The sequence below is a fragment of the Tasmannia lanceolata genome, unplaced genomic scaffold (genome assembly GCF_043159265.1).
Source record: "Tasmannia lanceolata isolate RefF3 unplaced genomic scaffold, GAP_Taslan_0.1 ptg000016l, whole genome shotgun sequence".
Lineage (NCBI taxonomy): Eukaryota > Viridiplantae > Streptophyta > Magnoliopsida > Canellales > Winteraceae > Tasmannia > Tasmannia lanceolata.
This window is the reverse complement of record NW_027518693.1, coordinates 6423573-6439771: the sequence shown is the minus strand read 5'-3', so window position 1 is coordinate 6439771 and position 16199 is coordinate 6423573. Positions and strand designations below refer to the sequence as shown.

Genomic DNA, 16199 nt, shown 5'->3' with positions numbered 1-16199 from the left:
AACACTTCTGAAAGGAAATTATTTCTTGGGAAATTTTTCTTTCTATGATTTAGAGGGAAATGATATGATTATGACTAATTTAGAGGGATATTATCATAAATTAAATAGCTTTTTTCATGTGTAAAAAAAGTAGGAAAATGTAGAAATGTTTTTCTATTCCAAACTTTTTCAAAAGTTTCCTACAATCCAAACAGGAACCAAGTCCCACATTTATCTGTCAGACCATCCAAGTTCCCCAATGTTAATTATTTTTCAAAAAAGATAAAAAAGGTTCTATCGTAGAGGCATCAGTAGCCAAGCAAATGGTTGCGGTACATGATCGATATGCATCTTTAGAGGACAAAAAATGTTAATAAGGACCCCTTGATTTCAACTTTTTTGGTTAAAGTCTTCTCACTTTTCTTTTATCAAAGTGGCGTACAGGGAGGTTTTTGTCTTCTTTTAAAAAATCATGGAAGTTTTGGAGTTTTGACAATATATATATATATATATATATATATATATATATATATATATATATATATATATATATATATATATATAAGAGAACATTTCCTACACACTTGTGTAGGTAAGTTACCTACACACTACCTTAAAATACAGTGGGGGCCCATATTGTTTGGGTGATCCAAACAATTCATTTGAATGGTCCTCACATAGATAGGGTGTCCACAAAAAATCAGATCCATATGATCATCCCAACCCTACGATTTGTGGAGGTAAAATGGACGTGTATAAACCTTCACAAATTAGTCCATTTTTTGCCTCCATAGTTTGAATGGTTAGGATGATCCTATGGATCTGATTTTTTGTGGACACCCTATCTATGTGAGGACCATTCAAATGAATTGTTTGGATCACCCAAACAATGTGGGCCCCCACTGTATTTTAAGGTAGTGTGTAGGTAACTTACCTACACAAGTGTGTAGGAAATGTTCTCTATATATATATATATATAAGAAAACTTTTGGTGCACTTAAGCTCACCATTTTTTTGGTTGGTGTGCTTAAGTTGTTATAACGCCTCCCATTCGTTTAAATGTTTAGGTCCCGCTGGGTCCCACTTAAGAGCACCAATGAGAATGGTGCGCTTAAGCTCACCAACAGAGCTCTCTCTCTCTCTCTCTCTCTCTCTCTCTCTCTATATATATATATATATATATATATATATATATATATATATATATATATAATCTGAAGATGATCCCATCCTCTTCATAAATATCTTAACATGGACTTTCATACTCTGTGAGAGTCAACAGCGTCTTCAAAATGATGGGCAAGTTCCTCTTAAATCATAACCAATAACCTTAATAATCTTCAATAATGGTACTATTTTCTATTATAATACTGAAATTATTATTACTATTATTATTATTATTATTATCATCATTATTATTATCATTATCATCAATTTTATTATTTATGGGCATATGAGGAGGGCATGAATGAGCCTTTGTTTGTGGGGAATCGTCACATATATCATAAAATTTCATGGCAACAGAGATCTACACAGCTTGCACTAGGTATGTATTTCATTTTCATTACAATCTTCAATGTCTTAAGCTATAATTTGATTTCTCCTTTTTCCTTCATTTTCATATGTATGTATGTCTTAAACTATATCAAAATAAGTTTTTCGCCGTTTTGCTAACTCATTTTTCAGAATAAATTTTTTCCTTGCATTGTAAGAAAATTTCAACCCTATCCTCTCTGAATCAAACAACCATCAAAATCAGGAGTTGAAATTGGCACCACCTACTCTGGTAAACAGAATGGAAAAAATTTAAAATCTAAAAGAAATATTCTAATAAAAATTTCATTCCGACTTGAGCGGAATCAGAATACTGCCTCTTAGGGTGAGAAAGAGATTCCAACATTTCCCCCCTTTAATTTTGGCCAGTGTCAACTATGTCTCCGATTCCGTTCATTTTTTTTTTTTTGAACCAAATGTCGAAATCAGAATAAGATGCTGATTCGAGTTCTGATTCCGGCAATCCAAACACACCCTTAGGTCCGAACACACCTTGCTATCTTTTGTTCAGATAAAAAATTTCAACAACAAAATTGGTGAATAACTGACAACATAATTTCAGATAAACTTAATTATCCAAACAAGATATAAATCCTAGGAAATGCTTATCCAAGGAATTCTTACCCATGATGAACAGCCCCTTTAAAGAGTGCTGAGGTTAGACCTGGCAAAAGCGACCCGTGCCCGCGGGTCGACCCGACCCACCCCCAATTTTGCGGGCACGGGTCTAAGTTTTAGTGACCCGTGAAAAACTAACCCGCGGGTGACCCATCCCGCAAAAACACGGGTCGGGTCGGGTCAACCCGCGGGCACCTGCGGGACCCGCATTTTTACGTATTTTTTAATTTTTCTTCAGAATGTTATCAGCACTACTGTTTTTTTTCGAGGGAACTCCTCACTTTATAAAAAGTACGGTATGGTCCGCACCATAGGATTATCCAAACCGTCCATTAGATGGGCCATAGCCTAAATAGGTTATGCCCCAAAATTATTTCCATTTGGTTGATTCTAACCCTCCGATCTATAGAGGGTTAGGATCAACCCTCTAACATTCAGATTGGAGGGTTAGGATCATCCTATGAAAATGATTTTTGGAGCATAACCTATTTAGGCTATGGCACATCTAATGGACGGTTTGGATCATCCTATGGTGTGGGCCATACCATACTTTTAATAAAGTGAGAGTGCGCTTATAAGAAAACAGTATTGTGGATAACATTTCCTTCGGTTTTCTATTTTTCAAGAATTTGCTACCAAACTTCTCCTATGGCAACTTCTCGGCATGTGGCCATCGTCGTGCAACGATGCGCACATGGCAAATGTTGCTAGCAAATTAAAAAAAACAAAAAAAAGTAATCATTACACCCAGAAAAGTAAAATAGCTAAATTATAAAGTTTTAAATGAAAAATTACCTAGAAATAAAGTTCTAAAATTACGAAAAAAATACAAACAAAATATAAAAGGTCATGACAATTACGGAAAAAACAGATGCGGTCAAATCGGATAATTATTACAATCCCATATATTTGCGGGTGACCCGCGGGTTGACCCGGCCCACCCGCGGGCCGCGTGGGTCACCTAAATTCTGACCCGCAAAAATGCGGGTCATTTCCTCACCCGACCCGTGGACCCGCACCCGCATCACCCGCGGGTTGACCCGGCCGACCCACCCGTTTGCCAGGTCTAGCTGAGGTTTCACTTCAAGAAGCACGGGGGAGTGTTTTGGAAACATATGGATTTGTTAGGATGTCATATCTATTGATGGAGAAATGATTGTTGCTTTCATCTTTGAGGGAGTATGAAAGGGAATCCCATAGTCTAGCCAAAAAACCCAGTCCCACATGCTTTTATTAGGTGGAAATTTAAGTGTGTCCCATTGAAATGTGGTGGATCCATGTTGTTGCTAGCTAGTTGCTCAATGCAAATAAATAAAGCCACTGAATCTTCCACATCACAAGCCTCATGCCTTCTACTATTCTGCAGATATAGATCCCACGTGTGGTGTCTCTCTTTCTCTAATTGCTTGTTGCTAAAGCCATTTTTCGGCTCACTTTGCCAAGAGAGAACAGCCACCTCAGATGAATAAAATGAATAGGACAAAATCTGCTGATAGGTGGCTGTTCTCTCCTGAAAAAGTGAGTGGCCAAATGGATTTTCGCAAAATTGCCTAGCAAATCGCTGTCTATTATATAAAGAGAAAGGAGAGTTTTACTCTCTCTCTCTCTCTCTCTCTCTCTCTCTCTATATATATATATATATATATATATATATATAGTACACATGCCAACAAATCATGGATATTTTATGGTATTCCCAATTAGATCAATCTTCTACTAGTTTCTATTGCATTTTAAATTAAGCAGTTTTTTATAAACTGTGAACAATGTATAAAAGAAACCCCGTGAACTATTATTAATCTTTTAAAAGGCTATTAATTAAGTTGAGCTTCTTTAATTGGCTGTTACTTATGTTAAAATTGCCGAATATTAGGTTATATAGACCATCCACTAGCTAGTACCCATAAATTTGATGTCTGCCTATATTTAGGCCATGTCTAGCAACCCATGTTTTTTTTTAGGGAATATTAGTTTGCCATGTGGTGAGAGAGGGGTAGAAAGTAGGGCTGCAACTCGGGTCGGGTTTTGAAGAACCCAACCCTACGTAAGAAATACCTTGGGTCGGGTTGGGTTTTACGTTGACAAAATTTTTTAAGGAAAACTCTTGTTTGACAACGCAACTCAATTCATAGAAGTAGAAAAATTCAAGCATGGCAAACTCTTTAGTGCATTAACTGAATTTGAGAGGGCAGGAGTGAGAGATGGTGCTAAGTAGCTGAAAAATAAGAATATTAAAACTCTATTTTCATTAAAGTTTTCCACTTCACATACTCTCCTCACTCGTGCCCATAGTTAGCAAAACTCCGTTTTTTTAAAACATGTTTTATTGATTTGCCCGCCCATGTCACTTATAAAACCCATTGTTTACTGGATCGTTTTGCTTTGTATAGGTCAATACAGTGCCAGTGGTGAATGTAACCTGTAAACCTGGTCAATAAAAAAACCTGTATCCGCAGGTAAAGGCTTTACCAGCACAACATTTGAAGGATATATGTTTTACCGGCGGTAAAACACATCATTCTGCTACTCGTTCGCTTCTCTGGTTCAATCGAAAACCCTATTCCAAGATTTCTCTATCCCCTTTTTTCCCTCCTACTATTTCAATCGAAAATCCAAATTCCTTGATTTCCTTCCGATCGTGACCTAAAGAATAAGAAATAAGGAGAAGATAAAAAAAAAAGGTACGCCGCCCCTTCCGATCATTCTGCTACTAGTTCTGCATTTATGTGTTTGGCCCTAGGTGAACCCCAACCCCAACCCGATAACCCGATTTCGGATCAGGTGGGTTGGGTTAGGGTTGAGGGAATGCTATCTCGGGTTGGGTTAGATTAGGGTTGAGGGAATGCTATCTCGGGCTGGCTTTGGGTCGGCCTCAATCCGATCCAACCAGACCCGAATTGCCCCCGTAGAACTAGGTTTAGACCATCCTTTCTAGAGCTGCCAAAGCCCCCATTTCTTAGAAAGGGTTGCTACTTCTGAAGATCCATGTAAGGGTTGCTACTTTTGAAGATCTCAGACAAATGGACCAAACTACCAAAATTTTTCTGGAGAGCATCTTGCAGTTACTCTGTTCTTGTGGGAAACCCTGTAGGAATTAGGATTAGGACCATCATAAAAGGAATATGTCAAATTCTTATGCACATATGCTGGACTATGATTTGGGCTCCCATTATAGATTTTATGGTGAGAAGTTTGAATGAAAACAGATCATGAGAAACAACAGGAATTGCAGGGATGTTGTATTTTTAATCATCTTCATTGCATTTTGGGTGGCAATGATCATTTAATAGGTTAATTCATGTTATCTATTTCTAGTATTTTTACACAAAAAACAACACGTTTGTCCTGTTAATATCTTAATTTGTATCTGTACCTGTTTGTTTATTGCACTTATGTTCCTGTTATTCATGGCCTTTAGTTGTCAAAATCATATTCTTGTTCTCTAATTTTTTTGACGCATTTGCACTTGTTATTTTGTATTACAAATGGCACAAAGTTAAATGTAGTGCTACAGTAGCCTTAACTGCTGCCATTGAGTAGCTTAAGCCAGTGGGGTTGATATTATTCTTTCCAACTGCCCATCAAGACCATGTTATGGAGCTATTTAAAATGCAACTTATGACTTCCATCAACAAACTGATTATTATGGTTGTTGTTTTGTGGTCAGCATATCAATTGTTGTTTATTATCTTTCTCCTCCGTTTTAACTTTGACTATAGCTTCTCTGATCTAGCTTCTTGTTCTCTTTTACTTATTTAATGTAAGGCCTGAATTATGATTTATACCATAAGTGCAGTGTATTTTGATGACTTTATGTTATTGAAAATTATGTAGTTTTATCGTGATATTACTAATGCTACCCTTTGTCTTTAAATGTAGTGTTCATTTGTTGAGCATCAGAACTACAGAGTTATCTACAGGTGCTATGCATCACTTTTTTTCTTGGTAGGAATAGACGATGATGAGGTAAGCCATCTTGCTTTTTATTGTGCCATGCTTTGTAGAGAGATGTCTGTAACAATTGCTTAATCTGATCGTATGCATAATCTTTTAGTAAGTTTTCCTACTTAAATTACTCTGCTGCTACTGTTATAAAATTGGTTACCATACTGCAGAAACTTGCTACCTTTCTTCTCCTGACATTGAGATAGGTCGAAAGGAGGCAAAGATCATGTTGAAGCAACAAGATCTAGTTATTTATTTTATAAATCCAGAGAAGCAATGCTCGATGCCTTTGGACTAATGCACCACGATCCTTCACAACCACGACCAAAAGATAATTCTGAATGAGTGATGTTGAACCTATTGTTTCTATCATTGTGATGGAACCATGAATTTGGGCTGCGGTGCAAGGATCTCTGCGTCAACTTTGAAGATTTGGATTGGTTTGGGACAGTCCATCTAGGAAAACATAGAATCTACTGAATGTTATAAAAGACTCTGGCACATCTTCAAGATGTTGTTGTTATCTTTATCAACATCTAATGCCCTCTCAATAAGTAAAATGGTAAATAGTTCATTTAATTCAAGAACTTTCTCATCAAATGGTCCACAATCTTATATATATCTATAAAAAAAAATCTTATATATTTTATGACTTTTTCTGATCTTATTTTTTCCATTAAAGCCTTTTAAATTTTGGAAAAATATATAGAAATGCCTTTTAATTGGCCTCGGTGGGAGAAAATGTGGAGTTGCTAGAAAAGGAGAAGCAGGCATATTCGGAGGAATTTGACGAGATGTCAAAAATGGGTAAGATTTTGGGCATTGGTTTTGAGGAAAATGTAGAGAAGACGAAGGAGATGCTCCTTGACATAGAGAAACGAGACACGGTCGAAAAAGGGAAGATGCCAGGCAGGGGTAGTAGGGAGCTCAAAGCTCTGAAGAAATGAGGGGATTTCCTTATGGTGTAAATAGTTTTCTTTCAAGAGTTGTCTTGGTGGAAATTGCTTTTTCGAAGGGTGTTGGAAGGAGGAAGGTGAGAAGGAGGAAGGTGAGAAGTCTTTACTGTTCCGTTTATTAAACTTTTTACTCTAATTGAAGGATTTGGGCAGTAATGGGATTATCTGAGTGTGCTTGAGGGGACTTTGGTTCTTCACTGCTTGAGGAATTATTCTCTGATAATCTTTGACATGCCAAGGTGAATGGGTCTTTGGTTTGTCTCAGGAATATTTAGGTGAGGATAATGTAGGTCTTTGGCGAAGTTGTAGCTGTTTTTATCGATATGTAATGTCTTTTTGAAGACCCAATAGGTCTCTAAAATCTCTTATCTTGGCATAAGAATCAGTTTCTATGCCTCTCATATTTTGTACCCAGGGGGACTCTTGGTCCCTTCTGCTTGTAATGTTCTCACTTCTCAGTATATGAATATATTTTCATTTAAAAAAAAAAAAAAGAAAAAAAAAAAAGTGTATGCCAGCAGTACTTTAGATGGCGTTTTTTATCGTTGGCTAATACTATAACCAGCTCTCTTTTAATTGGGTTTGCCGGCAGTACTTGCTTGGTGACGAAAGCAGCATGTCTTGCAACACAAGCTAAAATACTACAGCATATTCCAAGGCTTTAGGTACAAGTGAGTCCATTTTGTGACAATTGTGATCCTTCCATTAAGGATATTGAATTTTTTAGGTCTTTTATTGGAACTACAGGCTATGTTTGGTGACCATGATTTTTTTTTCAAGGAATATTAGCTTAACAAGTGTTGAGAGGGGTAGGGACAGTGGGAGAGGGAGAGAATTGAGAGGGCATGAGTGAGGAGATGATGCGAAGTGGCTTATAAATATGGAAAACAAAATCTCTAGTTTGAGTAGAGTTTCTTTTGCCTGTTTTTCAGCTACTTCTCACCCTCCCTCACTCATGCCCTCGCAATTCTATCCCTCTTCCACCCTCCTTCCATGGTAAAAAGTTTCATGACTGCCAAACATGGCCGTATTTGTAATTTGTGTGTGTGTGTGTGGACGAGTGAATTTGTGTAGTTGTACGACTGTCTCTTAGCATTGAAGGATGTAACATTCAATGTTTCTTGCAGGATGTTGGGCAAGCAATCTTAGAAAGCTACTAGAAAGTGTTGGATGATTTAGTATTTACTGGAACATACAATGCACCACACAGCCTGTTTCTACTACTCTCTTTCACATTGTAAATTGCAAATAGGTATAGGCTTTGATAAATGAACTGATTACTTTGATTTGTTCCATGTATAATGTTCTGTATTTTCCTGGTTTGCTAGTTTAATCACTTAATAGATACGGAGTCTATTTATGAACTTCATGTCAATGTCACCAAACTTTTATAATATATTTGATTGTTATTTGTTTAACTAATGGAAATCTTAATTGAATGGGAGGTAGTTTTGTAGGAAATCTAAGGTGGATCAATGTGTAATTATGGGAAGTTGAATGACGTCTAAACAAACCAAGAATTGTGTTTCAAAAAAATCGGAAGGTTGTGAAAAAAACAAGAATTAACGAGAATCGGTTTGGGTGTTAGAGGGATGGGAAGAATCGGTCAACTTGTAGGAGATTTCAAGGTTTTGGCTGACGTGCTATCGATAGATGAAAACTGGGTGTTAAAACTGATGGACAGATGGTCTACAATTGGCTACTAGGTTGGGCCGCTAAGAAGTATTGGTTTGGGCTGTTATGGTGGGAGTAAGGGTTGGCTATTAGTTGGCTCAGAACAAGAAGGTGTGTTCTCGGGTGAGGTGGCTTGCGGTTGGGGGCTAAAAAGGCTTAAGGTTTAGACAGGTTTGTATGAGGTGGAAAGGGGCTACTAATGGAAGGAATTTGGTGGCTGGATTGAGCGGCAAGCCTAGCAGCAGCTGGAGCAATCAGCTGAACTGAAGGAGAAAAAGGGGCTTGGCAAATGATACGGAAATAAGGGAGGATTTGCAAAGCTTTTAGGACCAATAAAGAAAATGGCTTTATGTGGCTACTTTGTAAGGTTATTTGGGTGAAAATTTAGGATGTAAACAGGAGGAGTTAATGACTAAAATTCGTGAAGTTTTTGGAGGGGAAATGTTACGGTCCTGAGTGGGAGCCCACCTAGGTATGGGACTGGGTGGGACCCAGCCTTGTATGGGACAGGTTTAAAGGGCCTTGCCTTACACGTTCCATCAGCTCTGGAGCTTTTGGTATTGGTAAGGTACTAAATAGGAAAATTGGCTAAGATTCATAAGATTTTTAGGCAAGCTCAGAAAAAAGGTGGTAGGTGAGGAATCTGTGCAAAGAAGAAGGGTTTTAAATGTAAAGTGGTTTTCATGGCTGCAAGCTGGGGTGAAAATTGATTGAGAAAAGGTGAGTCTTGTGGCAATATAAACTAGAAAAATATTGGTTTTTGGGTTCTAGGGTAAAAGATAAGGCTGAGTTTAAAGGGAAGTAGGAGGAAGCTGGACTATTGTGCACCAAATCCGCACCAAATATCACTTGACGTCACATAAGCATATCAATCTAGCCCTGTTCAAAGAACCGTATGAAGAAAACCTTGAATTGACAAGGGAAGATAAAAAGAACATAGAATTTTATTCAATGAAAACGATATATTCTACACTTTCGTACGTCCAATATTTATAGTTGTCCTAACTTCCTTTCCTACTCAAACCAAAAGACCTCTCGTACTCAAACTCCCTCACAAACTCTATCTCTAATCCACTAGGATTAGGATAAACTCTATCTCTAATATAACCATAACTCTTTTAAAAATACTTATTAATTGCTTTACATCTTTGGTCACTATTTTTTCTTCTTATTACTATTGGCTTTCAATAGTAATATGGAACCATATTACTTAAAGATTCCATATGCCAATTCTAATATGGAACAGTAAATTACTATAGTATATGGAACCATATACTATAGTAATTATCAATTCAAATTCGTACTCAATGCTTCTATAGTAAAAACTTCTAAGGTATTAGAATGAGTTACATAGGACTGATATTAATAATGGAACTCATGGGGAATGTTCATACTATTGATTGTAGGTAACCAAGGTGTTCTATGAAAAGGATTTCGAACTTCAATCGAGGTGAGTAATAAGGTGATGGGTTATCCCAAATCCTTTGTGAGTAATAAGGGACTATACGCATTTTCAGCATCTCCAAAAGGGCGGGGCGGGCCACGCGGAGTGGGTCGGGCACGATTAGTGCTGCTGAAAAACAAAACCGGGGAGGGTGTAAGACCCAGAACCGGACAATATCTACACAGCGAGGTCGGGGCGTGACACAAGGAGCGAAATCCTTGGGAGAGTGGATGTAGGCTGGATTGGCCGAACCACTATAAATCACTGTGTGTCAAATCTCTCCATCTCTTCTCATCTGCTTCACTTTGTGGATCGGTAACATTCACTTTGATTCTTGTGTTGCTCTTAATTGTTATTTGTTTTAAATCTTTTATCATTGAGATATTTATTGGAAAAGGTTTTAAAAACACCAATTCACCTCTCCTCTTGAGTTGCACCTAGGATCACAATTGGTATAAGAGCTAAAGGCTCTTGGAAAGACAAATAGTCTAAACGAGAAATGGAACCCACATCGGGGAATACAGAAGGCTATTCCACTTCTAGACCACCATTTTTCAATGGTACCAACTGCACATACTGGACAACCCGAATGTTGATCTACCTTAAGTTGATAGGATTCGAGATTTGGGAAATGATCGAAGATGGTAATGTCATGACCAACAAACCAAGAAAGGAGTGGACTGATGGTGAAAAGAAATTGGCTACTTTGAACTCCAAGGCCAAGAATGCCTTGTTCTGTGCTCTTTCTCTGGAAGACTTTCACAGAGTCTGGGTTTATCGAACAGCCAAAGAAATAATACGAGATGTTTAAGTTGAAAAGCGAATACTCAATTTCGGATATGTCTACAAGATTTACCAACATCTTTAATGAACTAAAATATCTTAGAAAGAATTATTCTAATGTTGATCTTGTGAAAAAAATTTTATAATCTTTACCTAGAAGTTGGGAACTGAAAGTAACAGATATACACGAAGCAAGGGACCTCGCGAAAGTAGCACTGGAAGAGTTGATTGGATCCCTCATTGCTCATGAGTTAAACTTTTGGGGTTATTTGGTAGTTTCACATGGTATCAGAGCAATTGGCCTGGGTTCGAAACTCCTTGATAATAAAAAAATTCCACATGTAATGGCCAACCCAAAAAAGAAGGGCCACATGTGCCACGTGTAGGCCAATCCTTAAAAACGAGGGGCCACACGTGAGGAGTGTTAAAGTATAAAAGATTATACAACATCATCACCAACAACTTAAGCTTTTAAACTAATTGGTTGTTTCACATGGTATCATAGCAAAGGCCGTGAGTTCAAAACTCCTTGATATTAAAAAATCCACTTGCAAAGGCCAACCCCAAGAAAAACATGGGCCACATGTGCCATGTGTTAGCCAACCCTAAAAAAGAGGGGCAAGCGTGAGGCGGAGTGTTAAAGGATAAAAGATTAAATAATGCCTTCCCCAATGGCTTAAGGTTTTGGAGTAATTGGTTGTTTCACAAACGATGTAACGGTTTGATCTCTACCTGGAAAGAGATTAGAAATTTGATGAATTGTAACGGTTTGATCCCTACCCACAAAGTGATCGGGAGGATAGTGATGACTCAAGAGGAGAATCCTTGAGAGAGTGGATATAGACTGATTAGCCGAACCACTATAAATAAATCGTTGTGTGTCAAATCTCTCCATCTCTTCTCACCTACTTAACTTTGTTGGTTGGTAATATTCACTTCGATTCTTTTATTGCTCTTAATTGTTATTTGTTTTAAATCACATGGCATTCATTGTAGGGGTGTCAATGGATCCACTTCGGGTCGGATCCACCTATGTCACAGTCACGATCCATTCAAATTCCTTATTGGTCGGGTCGGAGTCGGATTGTTCTTCGGATCCTACTTTTCACGTCATGATCACGATCCATTTTAGCGCTTTAAACCAAATGTAAAGTAACACCATAGCGCTTTTAATCAAAGTATAAAACACGGAAAAGAAGAATGACTTGACATAGTCATTTCTGGTGGATTTCTTGTGGAGTCGAGCCATACAGCCATTACACTCAGTTCCTGTTGTAGTGGTGCTTCACAGCCATCTGATCTTGATCTAACGGTTCTTCTGAGTACAAACCCTGAACAAAGCAAAGAAGTGCTAATTATTCTAGAAAGGGAATTGCTAGCGTCCATTGTAAAAGACATTTTCGCGGCTGGTCTGTCGCACGCCAGACCAGCCACCTAATGAAGACAACAGCTTTTGTCTGACCAGGGGCCAGGCCAGCCCCGAGAAGCCTTTTGCGATGGAACAGGCCAGCCGTGAGAAGCCTTTTGCAATGGACCTCAGCAAATCCCTTCTAGAAAATCCTAAAATATTCTTATACAATGTAGCAATAGTGGAATCCATGACGGCTAACGATCAGGCAGACATTCCATGAACGATCCAATGTACTAATGACAAGTGGCACTCATCCAGTCCTTGCTTTCTTTATAATAAAAATATTAATTTAAATATAACATTATTATATTCTATTTTTTTTAAATGAAATGGAACATTATTATATTCTTTCTTTCCGCCCAAGTACTGTTTTATTCTCTATTTTGATAAAAATACATTGAAACATAGAAATAGTGAAAGGCACGTCAAAGTAGTTTTGATAAAATACATTGAAACATAGAATAGTGAAAGGCAAGTCAAAGTAGTTATAGGGAAACAAAATATTAGGGAAATGATACGCCCCCCCCCCCTCTGAAACGATAGGGTGAATTTATCCTAAAGCAGCGAGCCACTCTCACATAAACCATTAAAGGGGGGGATTTTATCCGTTTGGGGGGCACGCGGGGATGGGGGTATCAGCGCCCAAATATTATCATTAATTAGAACAACGAAAGGAAATGTAGCATATAAAGAAATATGTATGCATAAACAAATCTGGTAAAGAAAGCTTTGGCTTATAAAAGTTTATTCTGCTTCTCTTACCAAATTAAAATAAAGTTTATCATTCATTAAGAACGTAGATATGGAGAGGTCGTTAAAGTTCAAAATTATTGGTAGGAAAAATTCAAATAATACAAAATTTTGGGGTATAATTTTTTTCCCTATTCCATCAAAGCATTGTGCGGTACGTAGTAGTTAAGATGTCATTTAACTAACTGAAAAAATCATAAGACTCTGCAAGTCGGTCAATAAACATATAGAAATCTGCCCATAATATCTGCTGGAATATGATAGAGGATGAAATACATTCATTAGAATATCAAATGCCAACGACTGCTATTCCTTGTTTGGTTACCGAATTTGCAATGAAATTCCACTTGACTCCCCAACATGTTTGAAACATTATTATTGCTTTTTTTTCATTATAGTGCCCATGTGTACTAATGCTCCCCCTAGTCAGCTTCCAACCAAATTTTACCCAATTGGTAAAATTTTGGTAGAAGAATAGTGAAAAAGGTTTTGTCTTTTTCCTCTTTCTCTCTCTTTCCTAACTCTCTCTTTACTCTCCATATTGGTAATGAAACCCCTACTTTTTCCACTACTTTGCGAGAGGACCGCATCCCAACTAAACACTACCTCTATTCCACTATTCTCCAAGTGATAATTCTAAATATCTTCTATGCTTGTCTCCCTCTCCCTTTTGACTTGTTATTCCACTACTCTCTGATACATATATGTTATGGTGTATGGGAGGAGTTGCAAGGTAGTTATTGTAGGGATTTGCATTTTAGGTTTGTGGGTATGTGGTTTAGAGTCATGGGTAGCCACCCATGCGCAACCAAACATGGACCATCATGACCGCCACAAAAACGAAGTTTGTATATAAGTCCTGATTAGAGTCCTTGGTAATTATCTATGATTAGTGAAAATCTCTTGTTTAACATGCAATCAAAACAAATTGATTGAACCTAGCTAACCTAGCTTGTTCCAAAGAGCAACATCAGTAGTCCACCAGCGGATGACCGATCTAAGTATCTACCCGGTCCAGTTCATTTCAAGAATTTTAAGGTGAAGCCCTTCAAGCTTAACTTTGATGGCTCTTCATTTTGGAATATGGGGCATGCTGTAAAGGAAGGTGCCCTCCGTAAGCATGAAACTTCATTGCTGCACATAATTGAATGTGAAGCTCTCCCTCCTGGTTTGGATTAGGTTTGGATTCTACACTTCAGCTCAAAAGAATTTGGATTGTAGGCGATTCGACAAGATCATTAGGGATGTAAAGGATGGTCATCAGAATTGAGAAGCCAAAAAAAGTAAAAGAAGATTGAAGGTCCCCCATTTTTCTAGAAAGTACCGATTTTATTACAAAAAAAGATTACAAGTGCACGGGAGGGTTGGGGTTGTTTAAGATTGCCAAGTATAAAATTAGGCCCAAGAAGCTCCTGATTTAGCAAAGCAATCAACCAAATGTGGAGTTAGTGATATCCAATGGACCCGCCAAAGATTGAAGGGCCCCTCAGGCTCTATTTGATGAGTAGTCCACCTCACGTCTACAAGGAGTAATGGAGGAACCCCTCCTACTATATATCTAAGGAGAAGCAAAAACACATGTATGTAAGCCATTCGAGAGTAAATTAAACTACTATATGTGGCAGAAGAAAAAAATTAAAAACCTTCAAGAAAAGCAAGGTAGCTTAACCTAATCTAACATTTTAAACTCCAACCAAACCTAACTCCTACTATTCAAAGTCTTGCTTCAAGTCAATTTCATGTTCACCGTATTCTTGATCAATTCAACCTAATCAGAAAATGAAGTCTATCCTACGCCAATTTCACTGATAAATTTGTAATTTTCCCAAAAGTCGTAGACATATCACATACCCCGTCGTCCATTTGTAATTGGAAACACCTTGTGGTCATTTCAGTCCTTTTCCTAAAAAACCGATAAATGGTTTGGTCATTTCAGTCCTTTATAAGCCGAAATAAATGGAAAATGTTTTTCCTGTAATCTGACCCGGAAAAGAATTGAAGGGTTGGGATTGTCCGATGGAAGAGATCTTTCTTTTATGACCTGTCCATCTTTTTGGGCTAATAGGTGAATGTTTGGATCACTAAACTAGTGGTCCCATATGCACAATTTCAACAGGCGTGTGAACACTTAATAATTTCCCTAAAAATTCAACGGTTGAGATAAAGCAATTTGAATTTATCTATCTACACTTTCCGAAAAGAAGATCCAGGGTACAATTAACAGGAGTTTTTATATGATGCCCGACCGTCAAAATCTCAAGGCCTAGGTGCAATCCACCTAGCCCGTCTGATTTTGATCCGGTCAAAACACTCTCCAGATCAAAATCCAAAGGCTAGGTGGTTTGCCACTTAGCCCGTCTGATTTTGAGGTTCGGGCATCATATAAATTCTCCAATTAACAGATATTGGTCTTAAATATATACATACATATAGGGTTCATTTATGATATTAAACTAATCTCGCATAATGGGCTCCACCTTTGGCTGATCTGAGCCGTCCACTGGTAGTCATCACTTTAGATCTTAGATGGCCGAAATGTTATACCAATCGCCAATCCTATATACGAGCCAATATGTTTTTTCTTTCTCGATGAACAATGGTTCACTAAAAAGAGAAGGCTTTTCCCACTCCTTTTGCTTGTCTTTTCAAAACGCAAACAAAAGTGGATGGAAATGCTGGAAAAGGATGTGAAAGCATCATGTCCCTAAAAGGGGAATTAGGGTTGCATAATTGGCATTATTTTTTATCTTTATGAGATTCATAGCCTATCAGAAAGGAGATTTTTTAAGGCGTAAGCCCTTATAGTCCCTTATTTTTGAAAAAGTACTGTACGGACCACATAATAGGATGATCCAAACCGTCTATGCGATGGAACACAACGAAAATAGGTTGTTCCCCAAAAATCATTTCACTTGGATGATCCTAGCCCTCCGATCTATTAAGGTTTCCATAGCATGCAGTTCCTCTATGGATCGGAGGGTTGGAATCATCCTATAGAAATGATTTTTTGGACATAACCTATTTACAGTGTGGCCCATCACATGGACGGTTTGGATTATCCTCTAGTTGGTCCGTACAGTGCCTT

General features: G+C 37.8%; 1 long non-coding RNA gene across 4 annotated transcripts; it reads left to right on the top strand.

Moving 5' to 3' along the window:
• Window positions 1–1505: 1505 nt before the first annotated feature.
• On the top strand, window positions 1506–10578 carry LOC143848732 (uncharacterized). Of its 4 annotated transcripts, none has more exons than XR_013235458.1 (5): window positions 1506–1525; window positions 4542–4832; window positions 6031–6117; window positions 7645–7723; window positions 8180–8397. It is a non-coding gene; the product is annotated as an uncharacterized LOC143848732 (long non-coding RNA). The 4 variants fall into 4 exon arrangements; XR_013235459.1 differs by lacking the exon at window positions 1506–1525 and adding an exon at window positions 10133–10578 and having other exon boundaries at window positions 4208–4832; window positions 8180–8304; XR_013235460.1 differs by lacking the exon at window positions 1506–1525 and having other exon boundaries at window positions 4208–4832; window positions 7645–7717.
• The last annotated feature ends 5621 nt before the right edge of the window (window positions 10579–16199 follow it).